At 42.0% G+C, this 19662-nt stretch overlaps 1 pseudogene; it reads right to left on the reverse strand.

Moving 5' to 3' along the window:
- LOC114300172 (xylulose kinase 2-like) overlaps positions 1-19662 on the reverse strand; it is a 38635-nt pseudogene that overhangs the window by 2292 nt on the left and 16681 nt on the right.

The following is a 19662-nucleotide window of genomic DNA, read 5'->3' on the forward strand; positions in this document are numbered from 1 at the left end:
AATGTATTGTTGGATGAAGAACTATTATATCATGTAATGTAAGTTTGGAGATTTATATTCGGTTTTCCTTGAAAGAGTAATGATTGTTGTATTATCATTTGGGCTAAAATTTTAGGGCGTTACAGTACGTATGCAATTATTAACCACAAAGTTTCAGTTATATAAAAGCAAAGGCCTTGCCCATTTATAAGAAATAATGAAATATCATAATTTGGAGAAATCTTCAAAAGCCGACATTATTTCCCTTGAGGATTAAAAATGGCCTAGAGAAGGAAGCAGGGTCATTTAGGAGATTATAGCTACCACTTGTAATACTTTTAAACCTCAAATGAATAGAATGTATGATATCACTTGGACTCTCTCCAGCAAGGATAAGTACAATGTCAAATCTATTTGGAAAGAAATAAGGAAAGTAAACAATAAAATTCCACGACATGGCATTATATGGTTTCCACAAAATGTCCCGAAATGTGCATTCATATTGTGACTGCTCTATCATGAAAGACAAGCAACTAAGGATAAGTTGACAACCAGAAGGTCTTAGGTTCGACTTCCTACCTTGCCCGATATGTGAAGCTAGTGGGCAGTTGTACATATTCGGGGTTTTACCTCTGTTCTCACCAAAGGTGGTGTTAGGGGGTTCCACATTATCAAAAAAAAAAAAAAAAGTACAAAACAAAAAAACAACAACAATGACAACAAATATAGCAAAGGCAGTTTAATGAGAAGGGCTGTAAAGCTTGAGATAACCAAGCAAATTGAGCAATACTTTTGAAAACTGGCAAATATGTTTAGCTTGGAACATACAAACAAATATTTTGAAGAATTAGTAGCGTGCCCTGTGTATTAAATCTCAGTGGCTATTGTTTGGTTTTACAATACCCAGAAGAAAAAAAGAAAAAGAAAAAGGAAATCATTATGTACCTGGTCTTTGGACTGTACATACATTACAGCCAAATATTCGAGCTATTGTGTTTAGAATGTTTTAATTTGTTGATGCTCCTCCAGTAGCTATTATCCATTTCGGAGGAGAAGGCATCACAAATCTTTTAGCATGACCTCGCAGAGAAAGCAGCAGGCCTTCAACCTAAGCCCGAACTTGCAAGTGATTTTATTTTAAGTGCTAAAGAAAAATGTTTTCACCCAAGACCTCATGAACTATTCACCAAAAACTACTTACTAACCTCAGAAAGAGGATTAAACTCCTCCATTTCATGTTTCTTGAGAACATAACGGTGAAAACCACCTAGATGCATAAACAACTTTTGAGTTCATTATTTGGTAAATGAAAATAGAATGGAAATTCTATTCTCACATAATTTCACCAGAATGATGTGGTAGTGACATTTTAGTAATTAAATGTCCTTTTTCAATAGGTGACTATTTTAAGTCCCAACCAAACCACATCATTTTGTATACAAATTTTGTACACTTTTTATGTTTGTATATCATTACTCAAAATGAAAGATACTACATGGCCAAAAGCATCTACAAGTCTGGACCTTTATCTCAGTTTCATTTTACTAGACAAATTGAGTGAATGATTGACCACTAAAATATATTGGAAACAAAAGCCATAACTCACTTGGGAGGGAAGGAAGTATTTCATTCTTTTTGTAGTAGAAACCGATCTTTCCACCTATGAAATATATATATATATATATATATGAGAAACCACAAAATAAAAACAACTACGATGAACTCATTCAAAGGATGCATTTACTTACCATTTAGAGGTGACGTTTGTTATAGAAATTTACTAAAAATTTCCCAAGATTTATCCACACATCAATTAGGCACATCTATCAATTAAGTTTTTGATTGTCAATAGCAGCAAATTTCAAATATTGCTTTATTGAAACCAAACCAAGCCTTAAGTTCAATCAAATGGAATCGGCTACATGAATCGTTCTTCTCAATTTGACTCTATCCAAGGTAATATCGTTAGTCAAATTAAGGAGATTCATATCTCTATTTACTACATTAGCCCATGCCAATCTAGGTCTGCCCATTCCCCTAATACTTCCATCTACCGTCACTGTATCTCATCTCTTCACTACTGCTTTTATTGGTCTCTGTTGTATATGACTAAACCATCTTAATCTATTCTCCATCAACTTATCTTCTATCGGTACTACTCCCACCCATTCTTGAATATACTCATTCTTAACTTTGTCTTTTCTAGTATTGTCATACATCCACCTAAGCATCCTTATCTCAGCAACATTCATCTTATGTACATGTTGTTTCTTAGTTGCCTAACATTCCATCTCATATAACATCGTTGGTCGAATAGCCGTTCTATAGAACTTCCCTTTTAGTCTAGTGGGTACTCGTTTATCGCACAGTACCCCAGATACACTCTTCCACTTAAGCCACCCTACCTTAATTCTATGAGCCACATCCGCTCTGCTTCCATTGTTACTGTTACTAACATTACACTCCATGTATTCTGCCTTAGTTTTGTTTATCCTAAATCCTTTATATTCAAGTGCATTTCTCCAAGTCTCCAACTTAGTGTTAACTCCTTCTCTAGTCGCATCCACTAATACGATATCATCTACAAAAAGCATGCACTATGGCACATCATCCTGAATATTTCTCGTCAACTCATCCATAACTAAAGCAAAAAGATAAAGACTTAAGGTTGATCCTTGGTGTAACCCTATAGTAATTGGAAATTCATTTGTCTCTCTAGTCGGCGATTTAATTAGTAGTCCCCACACCTTTATACATATCCCAAATCACATCAATGTAAACTTTCGTCACCCCTTTCTTCTCTACCACCTACCAGATTTTATTGCTTTGTTAAAACCACTGTTTTAAAATGAAGACTTTATCTAAAGCACGTAGTAATGTATTCCCAAGTCAATTATTGTTATCTATTATTGATTTTTTTGCCTTTTCAACAAAGTTGTTAATCTCGTACCAGACACAGTACCATTTTTTCAATTGGTACGTTATCAGTATGTTTTCGGGTATCGTTTCGGATTTATCGCAAAAAATATTATACATGGATTAAAAATATTGTGTAGTAGCAAATAATTTAAGCATCCAAGGTTGTATTCTTTTTTGTTTTCTTAGGGAAACAACACATATTACATTATATATATATATTAAATAAAACAAAAATTTCAGATATGCAGTTTGCTTGTGTAGTATTAAATATTGTCCGGTATTTACGGAATTGGCTAGAATTCATCGAGAAATTAATTAGAAAGGTATCGGCTTATTTGTATTCCGTTTTCTCTTTGGTATGGTACGTACTAGCCGGTAACAACTATGCTTTTCGGTAAGGTACTTGAAAAATGATTTTTATTACTATAATTCAATTTTGAAGATTTTTAATTCATAAATCACTTATTTAAAACATATATATACATGAAATAAACCCTTCCCACAACAATATATATATATATATATAAGTTAGTGTATTTATGACATCATTATGATTTCATGGTTGACCCTACTAAACCCATAACCTGGCATTTTCCCCAGTTTGAAGAATTGTCTAGTTTCCAAAACATTGGTTGAAACTCATAAATTACAGAGAAAATTGGTGATAAATCTAATCTAAGGAGGGTATAAGGTATTAGGTCTGTGGTGGCCGAATAAATTAGATTGAGGGAAACTCATAAGCTGGCAAATTGAAGAAAAGGCCATGCATAAATCGGCCAGTAAACGGCCCACCAGCCCATGCGTGAACCAATGTAAAGGATGGCTGAATACAAGTTGGCCTATGATAGGTCCATCAGGGAAGGGTTGTAACTGAGTAAAACCAAGTTAGAGGGCTGTCAAAGCCGTATATCCCATGGGCTGTATAGAGGCCTAAGGACGAGGAAGAGGCCTAGAAGAAAGAAATGGGCTCGTGGGAAACATTATAAAAGAAGGAGCCATAAACAAACAAAAGGAGGGAAAACTTGGGAGAAAAGAAAAAGATCGAGAAAGACACAATCCAGTTCATAGAAAAGTGAGGATCAAACTCTGTTTGGACCAAAGTATTTCTAAATCCACTTCAACACAATTGGCGTCGTCTGTGGGAATACTCCAATGCGTTCATGGCAGACATAACAAATGATGCTCCTCTGGTTGCTAACGATGTTACACTAAGAATCATGTTTGGTCCAGAGAATATCACCGGACGAAGAGCCTTGAATTTTGACCCAGTAGCTCAATCCTCGCATTCAACCTTGATGCTGGAAACCATGCAGACGATGATGGACCAAGCAAAATGAAACGAACAACGTATGGAAGATATGGCGGTTTATAACAAACGTTTACATAAAGAGCTGGCTCTAGAGTTAGCCATATCTCAATAAACCGCACCATATCACGAGCGGGGTCGGTTACCAGAATAGAAGAAGGATAATCAACAACGTCGGCATCAGAAACATGATAGCAGCAACACCTCCGACTCATCAGCACAAGAGCCTAGGAAAAAAGGCTGAGTTGGCATGTCCAACTCATCTAAGGGGAGCCCATATGTGTGACATAGGTGAGGAAAAAGAGATGGTGGCTCAGATGAAGAGGACAAACATGGTCCTTTCGTACGAAAAATCATAAGGGCTGTCTTGCCTAAAAAGTTTAAAGTGCTGATGTTTACATTGTATGATGGAAAATTAGATCCTACGGATCACATTCGCCATTACAAGTAGGTGATGACATTGCACGTTGATGATGAAGCGCTTATGTGCCGCATGTTTCCAAGCAGCCTGGGGCCGTTGGTCATTAGATGGTATTATAAGCTCGAACCGGCCTTAGTCAAGAGTTTCCATTAACTCCAGAAATCCTTCTGGGCAAGATTTATCACCAATGAGATCTAGTCTAAACAAGCCAACTTGCCCTGGGCAATGCAAATCAAGCCGAAAAAAACCCTCCATGAATATTCGGCCTGTTATTGGGAATGTTTCAACCTGGTTGACGATACCTGTAATGATTCCATGGCCATCACTGCCTTTAAGATGGGCTTACACCTCGATAGTCCGTTCAGGAGCTCGTTGACTAGACGACCCCCCAAAACCGTCTGGGCCTTAATGAAGAAGGTTGAGGAGTATTGTAAGGTGGATGATGATGCCCTCCACGTCAAAGCTGGTTAAAAGGTCATGGAAATGGTGTCATCTACCTTGGTATAACCGATAAGTGTTGCATCACCGGAAAGGAGCCCTGAGTTACAAGGCAGGCCAAAACGGGAAAGTCATTGAGATCAATGTCGATCGAGGGAATAACATTCATGCCGATCGAGCGAGCAATATCAAGTGGAAAGCAAGTGCCCCAGGCAGTCTGACAAGAAGTATACCGAGTTGACCAAGCCGATTAGCAAGATCCTTCTTAAAGTCCAACGTCTACCATTCTTTAAGTGGTCAGCCAAGATTATTAGACCCTCTGACACAAGACGGAGGGATCAACGATGTGAATACCACAAGGTCCATGGGCATGAAACCGACAGATGCTACGCTTTGAAGGACCATCTTGAGGAGCTGGTGCAGGATGGCCAACTAGTTCAATACCTTCCCTATAAGGTCAACCCACCAAATACGGTGGCTCTGTGCCTGGACTCACCTCCACTAGGTGTAATTCATATGATATATAGTCTTCCATTGTCGAACAGTATTTATACGATTTAGTTACAACCATGCCCATCCAAGCCGTCCACACTAGCCAAATGGCCTTATCAGACCGGTAAGATTAGCTTCTATGACACAGATCTCGAGGGTGTGATCTTTCGCACGACGATGCCATTGTCATCGAGGTACGAGTAAACAGATTTGTTGTCGAACGCGTTCTGATTGATCAGGGGAGTATATCAGAGATAATGTACTACAAGACATTTCTTAAGCTTGGCTTTGAAGATTCAGATCTGCTGCTGGAAAAATATCCCTTGTTTGGCTTCAATGCCAATCCCGAATACCCTCTGGGCAAGGTCATAATTGCGGTGCGTACAGGCACCAGGACGCTTGATGTGGAGTTTCTAGTCGTTAAGCTTCCACCACCGTACAACATAATCATGGGGAGAACCTAGCTGCACACAATTCAGGCCATACTAAGCACTTTTCATTAGCTACTCCGCTTTCCAATGCAACACGGCATTGAGCAGATTTAAGGCTCTCAGAAGTTAGGAAAAGAATGCTACCTTACTGTTTCAGCAAAAAAACCAAGGGAGATGGAAGTAAACTTAATTGAAATTTTGGACCTAGAAAAGCCTCGAGGATGTTGAAAAACCCCCTATTAATAAGGCAACTGAGGATCTCGATCGGATTGGAATCACAAATGAACCAGATAAATTCTTCCTAATCGACATTTGTCTCACCACCAATGAGCGCCAAGAGTTGGTCTCATTCCTACTCGGCAATATTGATGTATTCGCCTGGATGCCTTATGAGATGCAAGGAGTGGACCCCAGTGTGGCGTAACACCATTTGAATGTAGACCCAAAAGCCAAACTTTTCATTCAGAAGAGTCACCAATTGACAATCGAGCGTACTTCAGCCGTTGTTACAGAAGTTAACAAGCTTCTGGAGGCTGGAGCAATTTGCGAAGTGAATTACCCTACATAGTTGTCTAATACCGTTGTTGTAAAGAAGAAAAACAGATCCTGGCGTGTATGCGTGGACTTCACGGACTTGAATAAGGCCAGTCCCAAAGTTTGTTTCCCTCTTCCCAGAATCAATCAACTAATGGACGCAATTGCGCATCACCAACGCATGAGCTTTTTGGACGCATACAAGGGTTACCACCAAATAGCCATACATCCGGAGGACTAGGAAAAAATAACATTCCTTACCCCGAAGGGAACTTATTGTTAGAAAGTCATGCCCTTCGGCCTGAAGAATGCCGGGGCAACCTATCGGAGGCTTGTCACCACCATGTTTAAGGAAGAACTTGGTGATACCATGGAAGCATATATCGATGACATGGTGGTAAAATCCAAAGAAAAACATACTCACATAGCTGACTTGGCCACAACCTTCAACATTCTCTAGAAGTACAAGATGAAATTAAATGTCTCAAAATGTGCATTCGGCATTGGATTAGGCATATTCCTCGGCTATATAGTGAACCATGGTGGAATAGAGGCCAATCCGAAGTAGGTCATGGCCATCATAGAACTCAGATCATCTCAATCGGCCAAAGAAGTTCATAAATTAATGGGGATGGCCACAACTCTTAACAGTTTCGTCAGCCGTTCTTCGGATCTTTATAGACCATTTTTTCACAGACTTCGGAAAGGAAAAGCATATCAGTGGACCTTCGAATGCCAGACCGCCCTAGACGGACTGAAAGCTTATCTCCGTTCAATATCACTCTTGGCAACTCCATCACTGGATGACCTACTCATCTTGTATCTTGCGGTATTAGATCGGGCGGTCAGCGCCGTGTTGCTAAAGGAAGAGTTAGGCTAGCAAAGGCCCATTTTCTATGTTAACAAGGTAATAGTGGTGTAGACACCCCATTTTTGACCGTCCTCGAGACTTGGTTGTGCTTGCAGGTACACCCAACAACTAGTTCGACTGCTCGCCGAGTACTCGACTGTCGCGGCGGAACGTCACCGGTTCGAGCTTCCCGGACCTTGTATCCTTTCTGCCCCATTTTGGACCTTGGCTAGGTCCTTTTAGAGTGACCCTTTTGGTGCACTACCGGCCATGGCATGGAACTGCCGGCCATTTCTTTGCTCCCGCCGGCCGCTTGTGAAGCCCTGCCAGCCATCAGTGAGCCACTGTCGGCCATTGATGATGGCCGGCAGCCCCCCTGTCTCAGCTGGTTTTCCTCAAGATCTTTTGAGCCAGCTGGTTTTTTGTTTGCTCCCCTCCATACACGTGTATGGAGGGATGGAAGCCTTAAAAAGCTTCTTGAAGAAGCTTTGGCTTTTCATTCCTCTATATAAGCAAGAGGGCTCCCTCTTTGCCAGAGGTTCAATCATTTTTGAAGAGAAAAATCTCTCTCTCTCTCTCTATATATTGTTGGAGCTTTGTGCTTTGAAGTTGGATTTCCTTGCACTTTTACACTACAACACCTAGATATACACCACCACCATTGAACCAAGCTTCTTGGGAGGTCTTCTTGAGGTCTGAAAGCAAGCTTCCACCCCCTGAAATTGCTGGTATCGAAGAGGGTCTTCAAGGGTGAGCATTTCTCCCATTTTTGCACTTTCTTGCACCTTGCTTTAGCCCTCTTTACATATTGATTTAGGCTTTTCTTATAACTGGAAAAAGTCTTGTTTTTAAGTGCTTTTTAAGTTTGGTTAAGGTCATTTTGTTGTTTGGGGTGTGTAGCCCCCTTGCATGCTTTGTTTGGCTTTGTTTTAAGCCATATCTTGAGGCCTCCGAGCTAGCCTTGGTTTGGCCTTCCTACCACTGAAATCCAGTGGGATTTTGGTGGTAGAGGTGTGGTTTTGAGGTCCTAAATCAGAGGGGGTAGTCCCCTCTCTTTGTGTTCCTCTTTACTTGCATTTTTGGCCTTCCAAAGGACCATCCCTCTATGCATTTTTTAGGCTTGGTCCAGGCCTTTTTTTGTGACTTCTAGGACCTGCCTTGGCCTTGTCCAAGGCTGGTTTGGTCATATTTTCCATGCATATAGTATGTGTAGTGTAACTCCATCCATAGCTCATCAAAGTAGCATGTGTGCATAGTCTTTGTTGAGTCCATTTCAGTGGGTTTTTGGTGATGTTTTACCATGCCATGAACCTGTTTTGGGTTGGTTTTGTCACTCCATGCTTGCATGATGCACTTGTAATGTAAATCCCCTAAACTAGCTTCATATGCTCCATGCCATGCCATGTCATTTTAGCTTGTTTGGTTTACATTTCAGCATGTATTTGGTCATCATTTGGCATGTTATGACCCCATCCATAGTTGGTTTAATCATCCTTTGCATGCTCCATATAGGTGTAGAACAAATCATGTTTACTAGCCCCTTTGTGCATGATGTTTTGACTCATCATACTAGCATATTTTGGCTTTGCTCAAACTTGATTTTATGCTTATTTTGAAGTGTTCTAGGACTGTTTTGGGCTGCCATGGCCATATCACTCATGCTTTGCATAGCTATAGTGTAAATGCTTAGGCTAGTCTTGGGTTTTGAGGCCCCTACCATGCCATACATGTGATGTTTGCATGCTTTGCCCTCATTCCATATGCTATTTCAGTCCATGAAATGTTGTCATACACTTGCATTTGACATGCCTTGAATGCTTTATAGAGCTTGTGCTTTATGCCTCAAGAATGAGCTTTTGTGCATGCCATTAAGCCTAAGCCTTTGGCTCATCATTTCAGCGCATTTTGGGTCTTATTATACCATGATGTAACTCTGTTTTATGTTGCCCAAGTCATGCCATGTTTGGTTTCAATAGGTGTAGTGCATTGCCTCTTTAAAGCCTTGCATGCTCCATGTTTTTGGCTTTGTGTTCTAGCCTTTGTTGGCTAGCTTTGAGCTTAGTTTTGGTCTTGTTTGGACCTACCCTAGGACTGTTTTAGGTCCCCTCGGCCCCTTGGGGCTTGCCTTGTATGGCCGTGGCTTAAGTCCCTTTGCTTACCTTGAGCTTTGAGCATCATGACATGCTATGCTTGCATGGTTGATTTGATTTGGCATCACTTTACATGAAATTTCAGAGCTTACCTCATTGTCATACATCCGTGTTTGTTGCTCCTTAAGTGTGCTCAAGAGTTGTCCTCTTCGTGCCTTAATACTTGAGCCACTTGGCATACATGTTTGCCTTGCCATTTCATACTTTTCATGCCATCAATTCATCACTTATGGCTACTGATTTGGACCTATTTGAGAGCTGTCCATCTTTGGTGTAAGCCCATCTTACCATGTCGTCGCATGCTTGTTTCATCTTGTATGTTGTTGCATACTTGTCCACCTTTGCGTGCCTTGCATGTTTGCATATCCATGTTGCATTTTGCCATGTTGTTCAAGGTTGTCACCTCACATCATGCCTATGTGCTTGTTGCATGCCATTAGCCTTGTTAGGTTATTCACATTGCATGTTTGCCATCCTTATGCGTTGCATTGTTTGGATTAAGTGTTAGTCCGAACACGAGGAGCGAGGGGCGCTTCATACTCCGAGTGATGGAACATGTCTCAATTCTCGGTCGCCAAAGCTCCTGATGATTCATGATAGAGTTCTAGGCTTTACTTGCTTTATTTGTGCATTCATTTTCATATTGATTTGCACAAGTTGGATCTTTGGCCATCATACATCGAGATGCGTGATTGATGGTCGTGGATCCGACTAGGCCTCTCCCTTGATGTTTTGAGGTGATTTGGGGTGGCATAGTGCGTATATACCCTTGGGAGACCCTCCCATTCCTCTATTTTGTGCTTTGTTGCAGTTTGGTGTCACAGCACACCAGTGGTTGGCAATGCACCACTGATGGCCGGCAGTGTCACACCCTTGGCCGGCAGTGCCCTGTTGTTGGCCGGCATCTCTCTTTTCATGGCCGGCAGGCCACTGGTGAATTCCCCAGCAATGTTTTGGTAAGTTGCAGCAACAAACACTGGAAGACACCCTGCAAACAGAGCCTCTAAAGAGCAACCGGAAGGCGTTTCGAGGCAAGGAACCGAAGCGAGCATGCATACCCTCCTCTTCTTCAAATAGAGCTGGAGCAATTCTCTTTTACTGCTTACTAGTTAGTTAGCATTTGTTATTTGTAATAATTAATTTGTTAATTAATTAAGTTGTGTAATAATTAGGTGTAACTAGTTATTCATAAGGTTTTGTAATAATTAAGTAGCTTGTTAGCTAGTTAATTAGGCGGCTTGTATTATTTATTTGGACCCTCCGAGCGAGGACACAATTGTAATAAGTGTGCATGCGTGTGATGTATGTCTTCCAACCCCACGTCTTTCTCCCTTTTATTTACTCGCTTATGATGGTTAGATTAGGGCATGTTTCAATTAGCATACTTATGCTTGCATGTTTGCATCATTCATCTGTATTGCATGCACCGGGCTCGGCACATCATACTAACTGCATTGTGTTTCAATTCCGAGTTGAATACTTGTTAGTTGTAGCATTTCACATGCCATCTTCAGAAAAGCTGAGCCTATCTTAGTTGCATTTTGCATGTGTTGCATTAGGCATTTCTGTATATTTAGGATCATGCATGGATTTCTAACATAGCTTTTGTTTTGGCTTGGAGTACTCGGTAAGTGTTTATGCTTTACCATCCTTGCATGTGTGTGAGTGACTGCCATGATAGCATGCTTATCATGAGGCTATGTGCTTATATGATATAACTGCCTGAATGCCTGTGGGTGAAGGTTGGGTTATTTGAATTGGAACAATTCATTAATTGTGAGTTTTAAGCCCACTAGATAGTGGCAAAATCATGTTTTCTAAGCCAATCCGAGGGTGGCAAATCCATATTTTAGCCTACTTGCGAGTAGCAAACCGTTTTCAAAACTAACATGAGATGTTTCGTTCCAATTCAGGCGATCCAGTCTATACTTGTATGCTGTGCGCATCACATAGTAAATCTAGGCTAATAACCAGAATAAGAACGCATAATGTTTTCAAAACTAGATATCATGGTTAGTAGAGGCCGATCTTTGATCGGGCGAGCGGGGGTGCTCACGAAGTGACCTTCCCCAATCGTACCCAAGTTCCCGAGCCGAGGCAGCTTTGGTGATGACGGACACGTGGCCTTAGGCAACGAGTTAGGGTTTCCTAAATTTCCCCAAAAATAAAATATTTAGGTAGCGACTCTGTATTTGGAAAAGCAGTCCATGTTTGGCACTTCTTTCAAAAAAATCTGTTTTCAAAAACGATTTGCCGGATTTGGACTCTTTGATGATTTCATCGGCCTTGCATTGCACTCTACGAGATTAGATACAGGACCGTGACATTGAGTCCTGAACTGTAGTGAGCCCATAATGAACAGAACGGGATTCATCCTCCCGGGGCGTTCGGGGACGTCTACAGGTGGATGCCGAGACACGGTACCTACCGCTAGAAAAGATGATTTTGGCCCTCGTGGTGGTTGCTAGGAAATTAATGCACTATTTTCAAGCCCATACAATAAACGTGCTGACGGACTACCCTCTATGAACAATACTTCACAGTGCGAAATCATCAGGGCGCGTCTCCAAATGGGCATTAGAACTCAGCCAGTATGACATCCAATTCTCTCCTAGGACGACTATCAAACAGCAGGTTTTGGTCGATTTCATTGCCGAGTTTATAGGATGTCATGCCGACTTTGAACCAGAGCAGCCAACCGTCTGACCCCAACAGGAGTGGAGAATGTATGTCAGGGATATTTGGCAAATGTACTGCAATGGTTCATCTAACCAGTGTGGTAGCGGGGCAGGAGTAGTGATCATGACCCCCGATGGTACAATAATTGAGCAAGCAGTCAAACTAGGCTTCTATGCCTCAAATAATGAGGCCGAATATGAAGCTTTGTTAATTGACCTCTGTAACACACTTTGCCTCAATGCCAAGCGAGTGCAGGTCTTCTGTGATTCAAAGTTGGTCATCAATCAATTGAAAGGGGAGTATGCAGCGAAAAATGACCGAATGACCGCTTATATGAAGATGACAAACTCATTGCTCATACAGTTCGACCACCACGAGCTGAATTAGATTACCCGTGACCAAAATACCTATGCAGATGCTCTTGCTTGTTTGGCTTTTGCCATCAATTCAAAAGTTAAGCGAACCATTGAGATTGGATTCATTCCCGAGCTGAGTATCAACCTCCCGGAATTTGTTAGTATCAATGTCATTGACCTGGGGCCGAGTTGGAAAAATCCCATCACCACATTCTTATCCTCAGAATAGTTGTCAACAGATAAGAAAAAAGCCCATAAGCTGCGGAACAAAGCCCTACGATACTATATGGAAAGCTCTACAAAAAATCTCTCTCAGGCCCATATTTGAAATGTGTTCGTCCAGACAGAGTGGAGGAATTTTTGGCTGAAATATATGAAGGCAGTTGCGGTGCCCATTCTGGAGGGCGTTCATTGGCCCATTGAGCCGTAACCCAAGGGTGTTATTGGCCGACCATGCGAACTGATGCAGAGAACTATGTAAAGAAGTGTGAACAATGTTAGAAGTTTTCTCCCTTGACTTATTTGCTTGCTAAAGAATTGAATTCCGTTACTAGTCCTTGGGATTTTGCTCAGTGGGGCCTGGACATCATCGGACCACTACCAAGGGCTTTGGGAAACAAACAGTTCTTGATTGTTGCAACGAATTACTTCACAAACTGGGTTGAGCAGAACTATTGGCACACATCCGGGATGTCGATGTCAAATGCTTTGTATGAGAGAACATTATAACCTGGTTCGACTTACCGTGAGCACTTATATCTGACAATGGCACCTAATTCGATTGTGGTATTTATCGGGAATTATGCAACACATATGGAAGTCGGCCGTACTTTTTTTCGCTGGCTTATCCACAATGCAACAGTCAAGCTGAGGCCTCTAACAAAGTGGTCCTAGATAGAATCAAGAAATGGTTGGAAAAGGCTAAAGGCAAGTGGGTCAAAGAATTGTCCAGTGCATTGTGGGCTCATTGCACTACACTAAGGCAATCTACCGGTGAAACACCATTCGCCTTGTGCTTTGGGACAGAAGCTACCATTCCTCTTAAAATCGGTCTTCCCAATCTAAGATCAGAAGCTTTTGACATAGGACGAAATGATATGATGTTGGCCTTAGACCTAAATTTGATTAAAGAGCGTCGAGGTCGAGCTCCTGTGTATATGGCGCGGTACTAGCAGCAGCTTGCCAAATTGTATAACCAGCGTGTGTAGTTGTGCCTTTGCATCCTAGGAGAATTGCTTCTCAAGAAAGTGCTTCCTGTCATCAAAAATCTGGCAAATGGTAAACTGGGCTCCAATTGGAATGGCCCTTATCAGATTGACTCGATTGCCACGGCTGGGGCTTGTTGGCTCTTGAACATGACTGGAAGAAAACTTCCCCGACCATGGAACGCGACCTACTTGTGAAAATTTTATCATTAAATGACGTGGAAACTGTATTTGCTTTTTGTTATGCAGTAATCATGTGTTCTTCTTTGCTTTTCGTGAATGTATCTATATAGGTAATCAATGATTCCTTGTGGCTTTCATTTACTTGGATCTTATTCAAATCTCATTGGCCGAACAGGCCTCCAAATTCAAAGTGCCCTTTGTGCTTATGCACATTTAGCTATAGCTAAAAGTCTCCGAATTTGGAGCGCCCCTCGTTGCACGGCACGATTGGCCGAACAAGCCTCCAAATTTGGAGCACCCCTTGTGCTCGGCACGACCCGTTGAACAAGCCTCCGAATTCAGAGTGCCCTTTATGCTTGCACATAATTGACCATAGCTAAAAGACTCTGAATTCAGAGCCCCCCTCGTGCTCGGCACGATCGGCCAAACAAGTTTCCGAATTTGAAGGGCCCTTTGTGCTTGCGCACAATTTGCCATAGCTTAAAGACTCCAAATTCGGAGAGTCCTTTGTGCTCGGCATAATCAGCTGAACAAGCCTCTAAATTTGGAGGGCCCTTTGTACTTATGCATAATTGGCCATAGCTAAAAGACTCCAAATTCGGAGTGCCCCTCGTATTTGACAAGACCAACCAAACGTGTCTCTAGCTTCGGAGAGCCCATTGCACAGTCAGCTATTGCTAAAGATCGCATTCGACGGAGTGCCATTTGAGTTTGTTTTCATACACCGATAAGGGTTGTTTTAATTCAAAAATTTCAGATATAAATGACATAAAATGGTATTGCAATTATCGCCAATAGTTTCGATTACATACTGCACTAGAAATCAAATACCACGGGAAGTAAAATAAATTACAATGTGTTTATTATAAACAGTGAAATTTGTTACAAATCCATGCAATTCCTCTTTACTCAGACTCTCTATAAAGTAACTGCGGCCTCCCCCTGGTCCACCTCTTCTTCGTCATCTGTTTTTTCTGCGTCATAGGCCTCGAACGGAAATTTGTAGTTTTGGTACAAGGGTGATGCCGAATCAATACCCCCAGCCTGAAGAGGCTTGACCCAGCCATTTTTGAAACCACAGTTCTCGCATCGGCAAACATCTTTGGCCAACTTCTCCTTGGTCTTCTCGATGCCGATTTTACGTTCGTCAAAAAAGCCTTCCTCATAAGCCCAGGACCGTATCGCTTTTTTGGCAAAAATGGCTGCCGTGTCCCAATCGACCATAGCATGATCTATCAACCACTGATTCGCTTTATCGGTAACAACCGTATTCACCAATCCCGCGGGTAGCTTCTCAACAACCCTAGCTTTTCCCAATTCATTCTCGGTCTTCTTTACACGACATTTCAAATCCCGAATCCGCCCATCTTTTTGTGCAATCTCTTTCTGGGCAACGCAAAGATGCATGCCGGTCTCGTATGCCCAATAGAGTCCTTCGATTTCCTCGTGAACACCATCTCTAAAAACTTCATAGTCGGCCCGCTCGATCATAGATTACTGCACTTCAGGTGGAAATATTTGCTGAGTAAAATCTATCGCCATGTTCGGATCATGAATAATCGAGTTTGCTTCAGTCATGGGTTTTTTTCCACTGAAGACAACAAAACTTAGGGGGCGTAGTGGTTTACTTGGCTCGTTTCATGTAGACGTTTGTGCACTCACAGCCCTGGTACTACCTCTTTGCTGCACCCCGCCTCTAGGCGATTTCTCTACCTTACTCCTCCTTGGGGACCTACTTCGACGTCAGGGTGACCGATGCTTCTCTCGCTCCTCTGCTACCATAATACTCACTCGGGTAGTTTCGCCACCAGCTCCGCGTCCAATTCCACTAAACTTTGTCCTTCGTCTTTACTGTTGAAAAATAACCTACTAGACATATGCTTACACTGTTCGCTGCGCAAAGCTCTCTCCTATTCCAGTATGTTCGTTGCTCACTTTGTTGTTAGATAACCCCTTTTATGGGCTACGCAATGTCTATTTAATGATGCCCTCCGTTCATTAATTACAAAGTGCAGCGCTTACGATGCTCCTGCGGCCGCCGCCGCCGCCTCTACTCGATGGTGGAACTACATGTTCAATTGGGGCAAACATAGATATCTGAATCTATTCGGCTTATATATATTTGTTTGAATTGCTCCACTGCCCCAATTGACCATTCAAGTTTTGCATTTATTCGGCGGTAGATCTGCATGTTCAATTGGGGCAGAGGCATATATGTGAATCTATTCGACTTATATAAGTTTGGCCGAATTGCTCCACTGCCCTAATTGACCATTCAAGTCTTGCATTTATTTGGCGGTGGAATTGCATGTTCAATAGGAGCACAGACATATATGTGAATTTATTCGGCTTATATATATTTGGCCGAATTGCTCCACTGCCCCAATTGACCATTCAAGTTTTACGTTTATTCGATGGTGGAACTACTTGTACAATTAAGGCAAGGACAGATATGTGAATTTATTCGACTTATCCATGTTTGGTCGAATTTCTCCACTGCACCATTTGACCATTGAAGTTAGTTACTTTTGCCTTGAGCTTTCATGGTTTAATGATGTGATTTAGCATTTATTCGGCGCACTGTTCATTATTTGGCATTTTGATTATCTAATGCTTATTATCTACAACATGGCATTTTCATTATCTAAATGCTGCGATATGTACTTGGTCGAATTGACCATTGAAGTTAGCTAATGCTAGGCGTTTTCATTATCTCTATGAAAACATGCATTTTTTTATTCATAAACTGTACAGGAATATGCCACACTTTATCAATGAAAATGACCTTTATACAAAAATTAACTTGTCAAAACGACTACAAGTATAAGAAAAGCAACAAACAACAGTAAAACAACAAACATAGGCAAAGCTAAATATCCTCTAACTCCTCTGGGTTCGACTCCAGGGGCTCAACCTCCAATTGCTCATATGAAATTGGCTGATGAAGAGTCACTTTGGCAGCTGCCAGAGCCTTGAGCCAGCCATGCTTGAAGCCTCGATCTTCAAACTTCAGTACTTCATCTGCTTATAGTTCTTTGGCCACAAGCTCTCCGACCTGAAATGCTTTGGCCACATCTATCTCAGCACACACCTACACCTTCTTCGACTCCTCAAGGTTGGCCCTCAATTTGGCGTTCTCTTCTTTGGTCAACTTCAACTTGCCATCTATGATGGTTTCCCTTTCTTTGGTGGCTTGCCAAAGCAGATCGGCGTGCTTAGCTTTCTCTTGTTCGGCAACCGCCTTCACCTACTCTTCTTCTGTTCTCTTGGCTTTGGTCTCTGCCTTCGTCGTCGTCGCTATCAAGTAGGCCATAGCAGTTGCGGCCTTGTTTCTTGTATCCTCAACTTGGCCTTCTATCACGCTGAGTTTCTTTGTGTCCTCATAGTGACGACGATTGATTTCTGCTATCTTCCCGCCGCCATGATATAGCGAAGGCACGTTAGTCGGCATAAAAAGAAAAGATGGATTCATCTCAAGTACATGCTACTTACCAATATAGCCAACTGAGTGACCAAAGCAATGAAGACCACGTCCAGCTCGGCCTGGAACGTGGCTTTGTCTGCCGGAAGAGAAAGTGCCGACGATACACTTGAGGCCACGGTGGGATCTTTGATGGCCAACCCACTAGTCAGAACCGACATACTCTTCACCCTTGGCTGGATGATGAATGGCTCGGCCAAATCTGGCGAGAACGCCTCCATTCTTTGCCGTTTATCAATTGGTTCTTCTGATGATTCGGAAAGAGTCTCGGCAGGGCATTTTTCACCCCTGCGATTGGTTTGATCGGAACTTGAGTTTTTCCTTTGTTGCTAATCAAGAAATGAATAAGCCACAATCAGCTCACGAGCTGTTTCTGGAACAGCCGCTGAAAGGGGAATTTCTAAGTCCCCCCCAGTACCACCGGCTCTCCTCATTGCCGTCATTTTTTCGACATTTCTTCTTATGGCAAACTGGCCAAGTGATTCTGCCGCCCATCTCCTCAGGCTCGGCCCTAGGCAAGTCACCTAATTCGGCAAAGATGTTGTCCTCCGAGGAAGCAATAACTACTCAACCGGAAGTACAGGGTTGGCCGTTACCCTCGGGGTTGAGTTGCTTGAAAGCTAACTCAATTTCCTTATTTAGTTCTTGTTCTTCAAAATGGCCCCCTGGTCTAGCCTCTTCGATGTCTGAACCCTCCTCTCTAAATGGCCCTCTGGTCTAGCCTCCTCGGCGTCTGAACCCTCAAGACCAATATCTCTTAAGCTCTTGAAGAAGGAAAATATGAGGGCAGTAAGTTACTATTCTCCCCTTGGCATAGGGATATGGTATGCAGCTGAAAATGTCGAGTAGGTTGGGTCATATTTTAACAGAATGTGAGCAGCGCATCCCTGTCCATGAAGATTTGCATACCCTTTGTAATTAAGGACCGTCTTCACTTGATCAAGAAGGACTTCATCTATCGACGTGAGGCACCTTTTTAAATCGTTACCTACTCGTAACAAAACTGGTCAGTAGAGAGTTTAAGTGCCGAATAAATCATTTAACCAGAGGAATTTTATGCAGCCACCTGGTTCGCTTTTCTATCTTGGCATTGGGTCTAGGTGATTTTCTCCCTCGCCGAATTCCCAATTGTCTCGGACGGTGACCATAACATCGTCAACTCTTTTGCCAGAGCTGGTAAGTATAGTCACCAAGTGGTGATCTATGTCCTTGGCTCTGAGAAAGTAACGACCCTGACCACTAGTTGATTTCTCTATGACATACCAATGCCGAATAGTTGGGATTCCTAGGTTAAACCCAAGTAAGCGGTTTAGTTCTACTAGACCCATGATTATACGGTAAAAGTTCACATTGGGTTGAGAGGGAATTAGACCCCAGTAATGCAGGACAGTCCCGAGGAAAAGATGTAGGGGGAAACGAATCCCGCCCTCATGTCGCGTTTGTTTTAACGTATTAGTACTAAAAGATGAGCGTGCGCTGTATTTTTGACCTTCGAGATTTGTTAATCTTTAGGCCGAAACGGATACATGTTAACTGATCATGCCGACTAAAAAGGTATTAATCGGATGTTCGGGGGGCAATTATGGTTGCCAAATAAATGAGATTAAGGGAAACTCGTAACCTGGCCAATTGAAGAAAAGGCCATGCCTAAATCAGCCAATAAACAGCCCACCGGCCCATGCATGAACCAATGGAAAGGATGGCCGAATACAAGTCGGCTTATGGCGAGTCCATCAGGGAAGGGCCTTAGTTGAGTAAAACCAAGTTAGAGGGCTGTCAAAGCCGTATATCCCATGGGCTGTATAGAGGCCCAAGGACGAGGAAGGAGCCCAGAAGAAAGAAGTGGAGGGCCCCTGGGAAACATTATAAAAGAAGGAGCCATAATAAAAAATAAAAAAAAAATGAGGGAAAACTTGGGAGGAAAAAAAAAAAGATCGAGAGAGACACAATCCAGCTTATAGAAAAATGAGGATCAAACTTTGTTTGGACTAGAGTATTTCTAAATCCACTTCACCACAAGGTCTAGTGGATTTTTTTGGTTGGTGATAAGTCCACATTTTGTGAAATAGTTTGGTGAGAAATCATTTTGTTGGATTTGGAGGAAATTTTGTTTCCAATTTTACCCCTGAATTTATTTGTTGAATTTTTTTTTTTCATATGTTTGACTTTATTTTAACTATTTGTTCAAATTTATATCTATCTATTCAAGTTTTTTTTGAAAATCTATTTATATTTATA

The sequence above is a fragment of the Camellia sinensis genome, unplaced genomic scaffold (genome assembly GCF_055761805.1).
Source record: "Camellia sinensis isolate YWXY unplaced genomic scaffold, ASM5576180v1 Unanchor3, whole genome shotgun sequence".
NCBI lineage: Eukaryota > Viridiplantae > Streptophyta > Magnoliopsida > Ericales > Theaceae > Camellia > Camellia sinensis.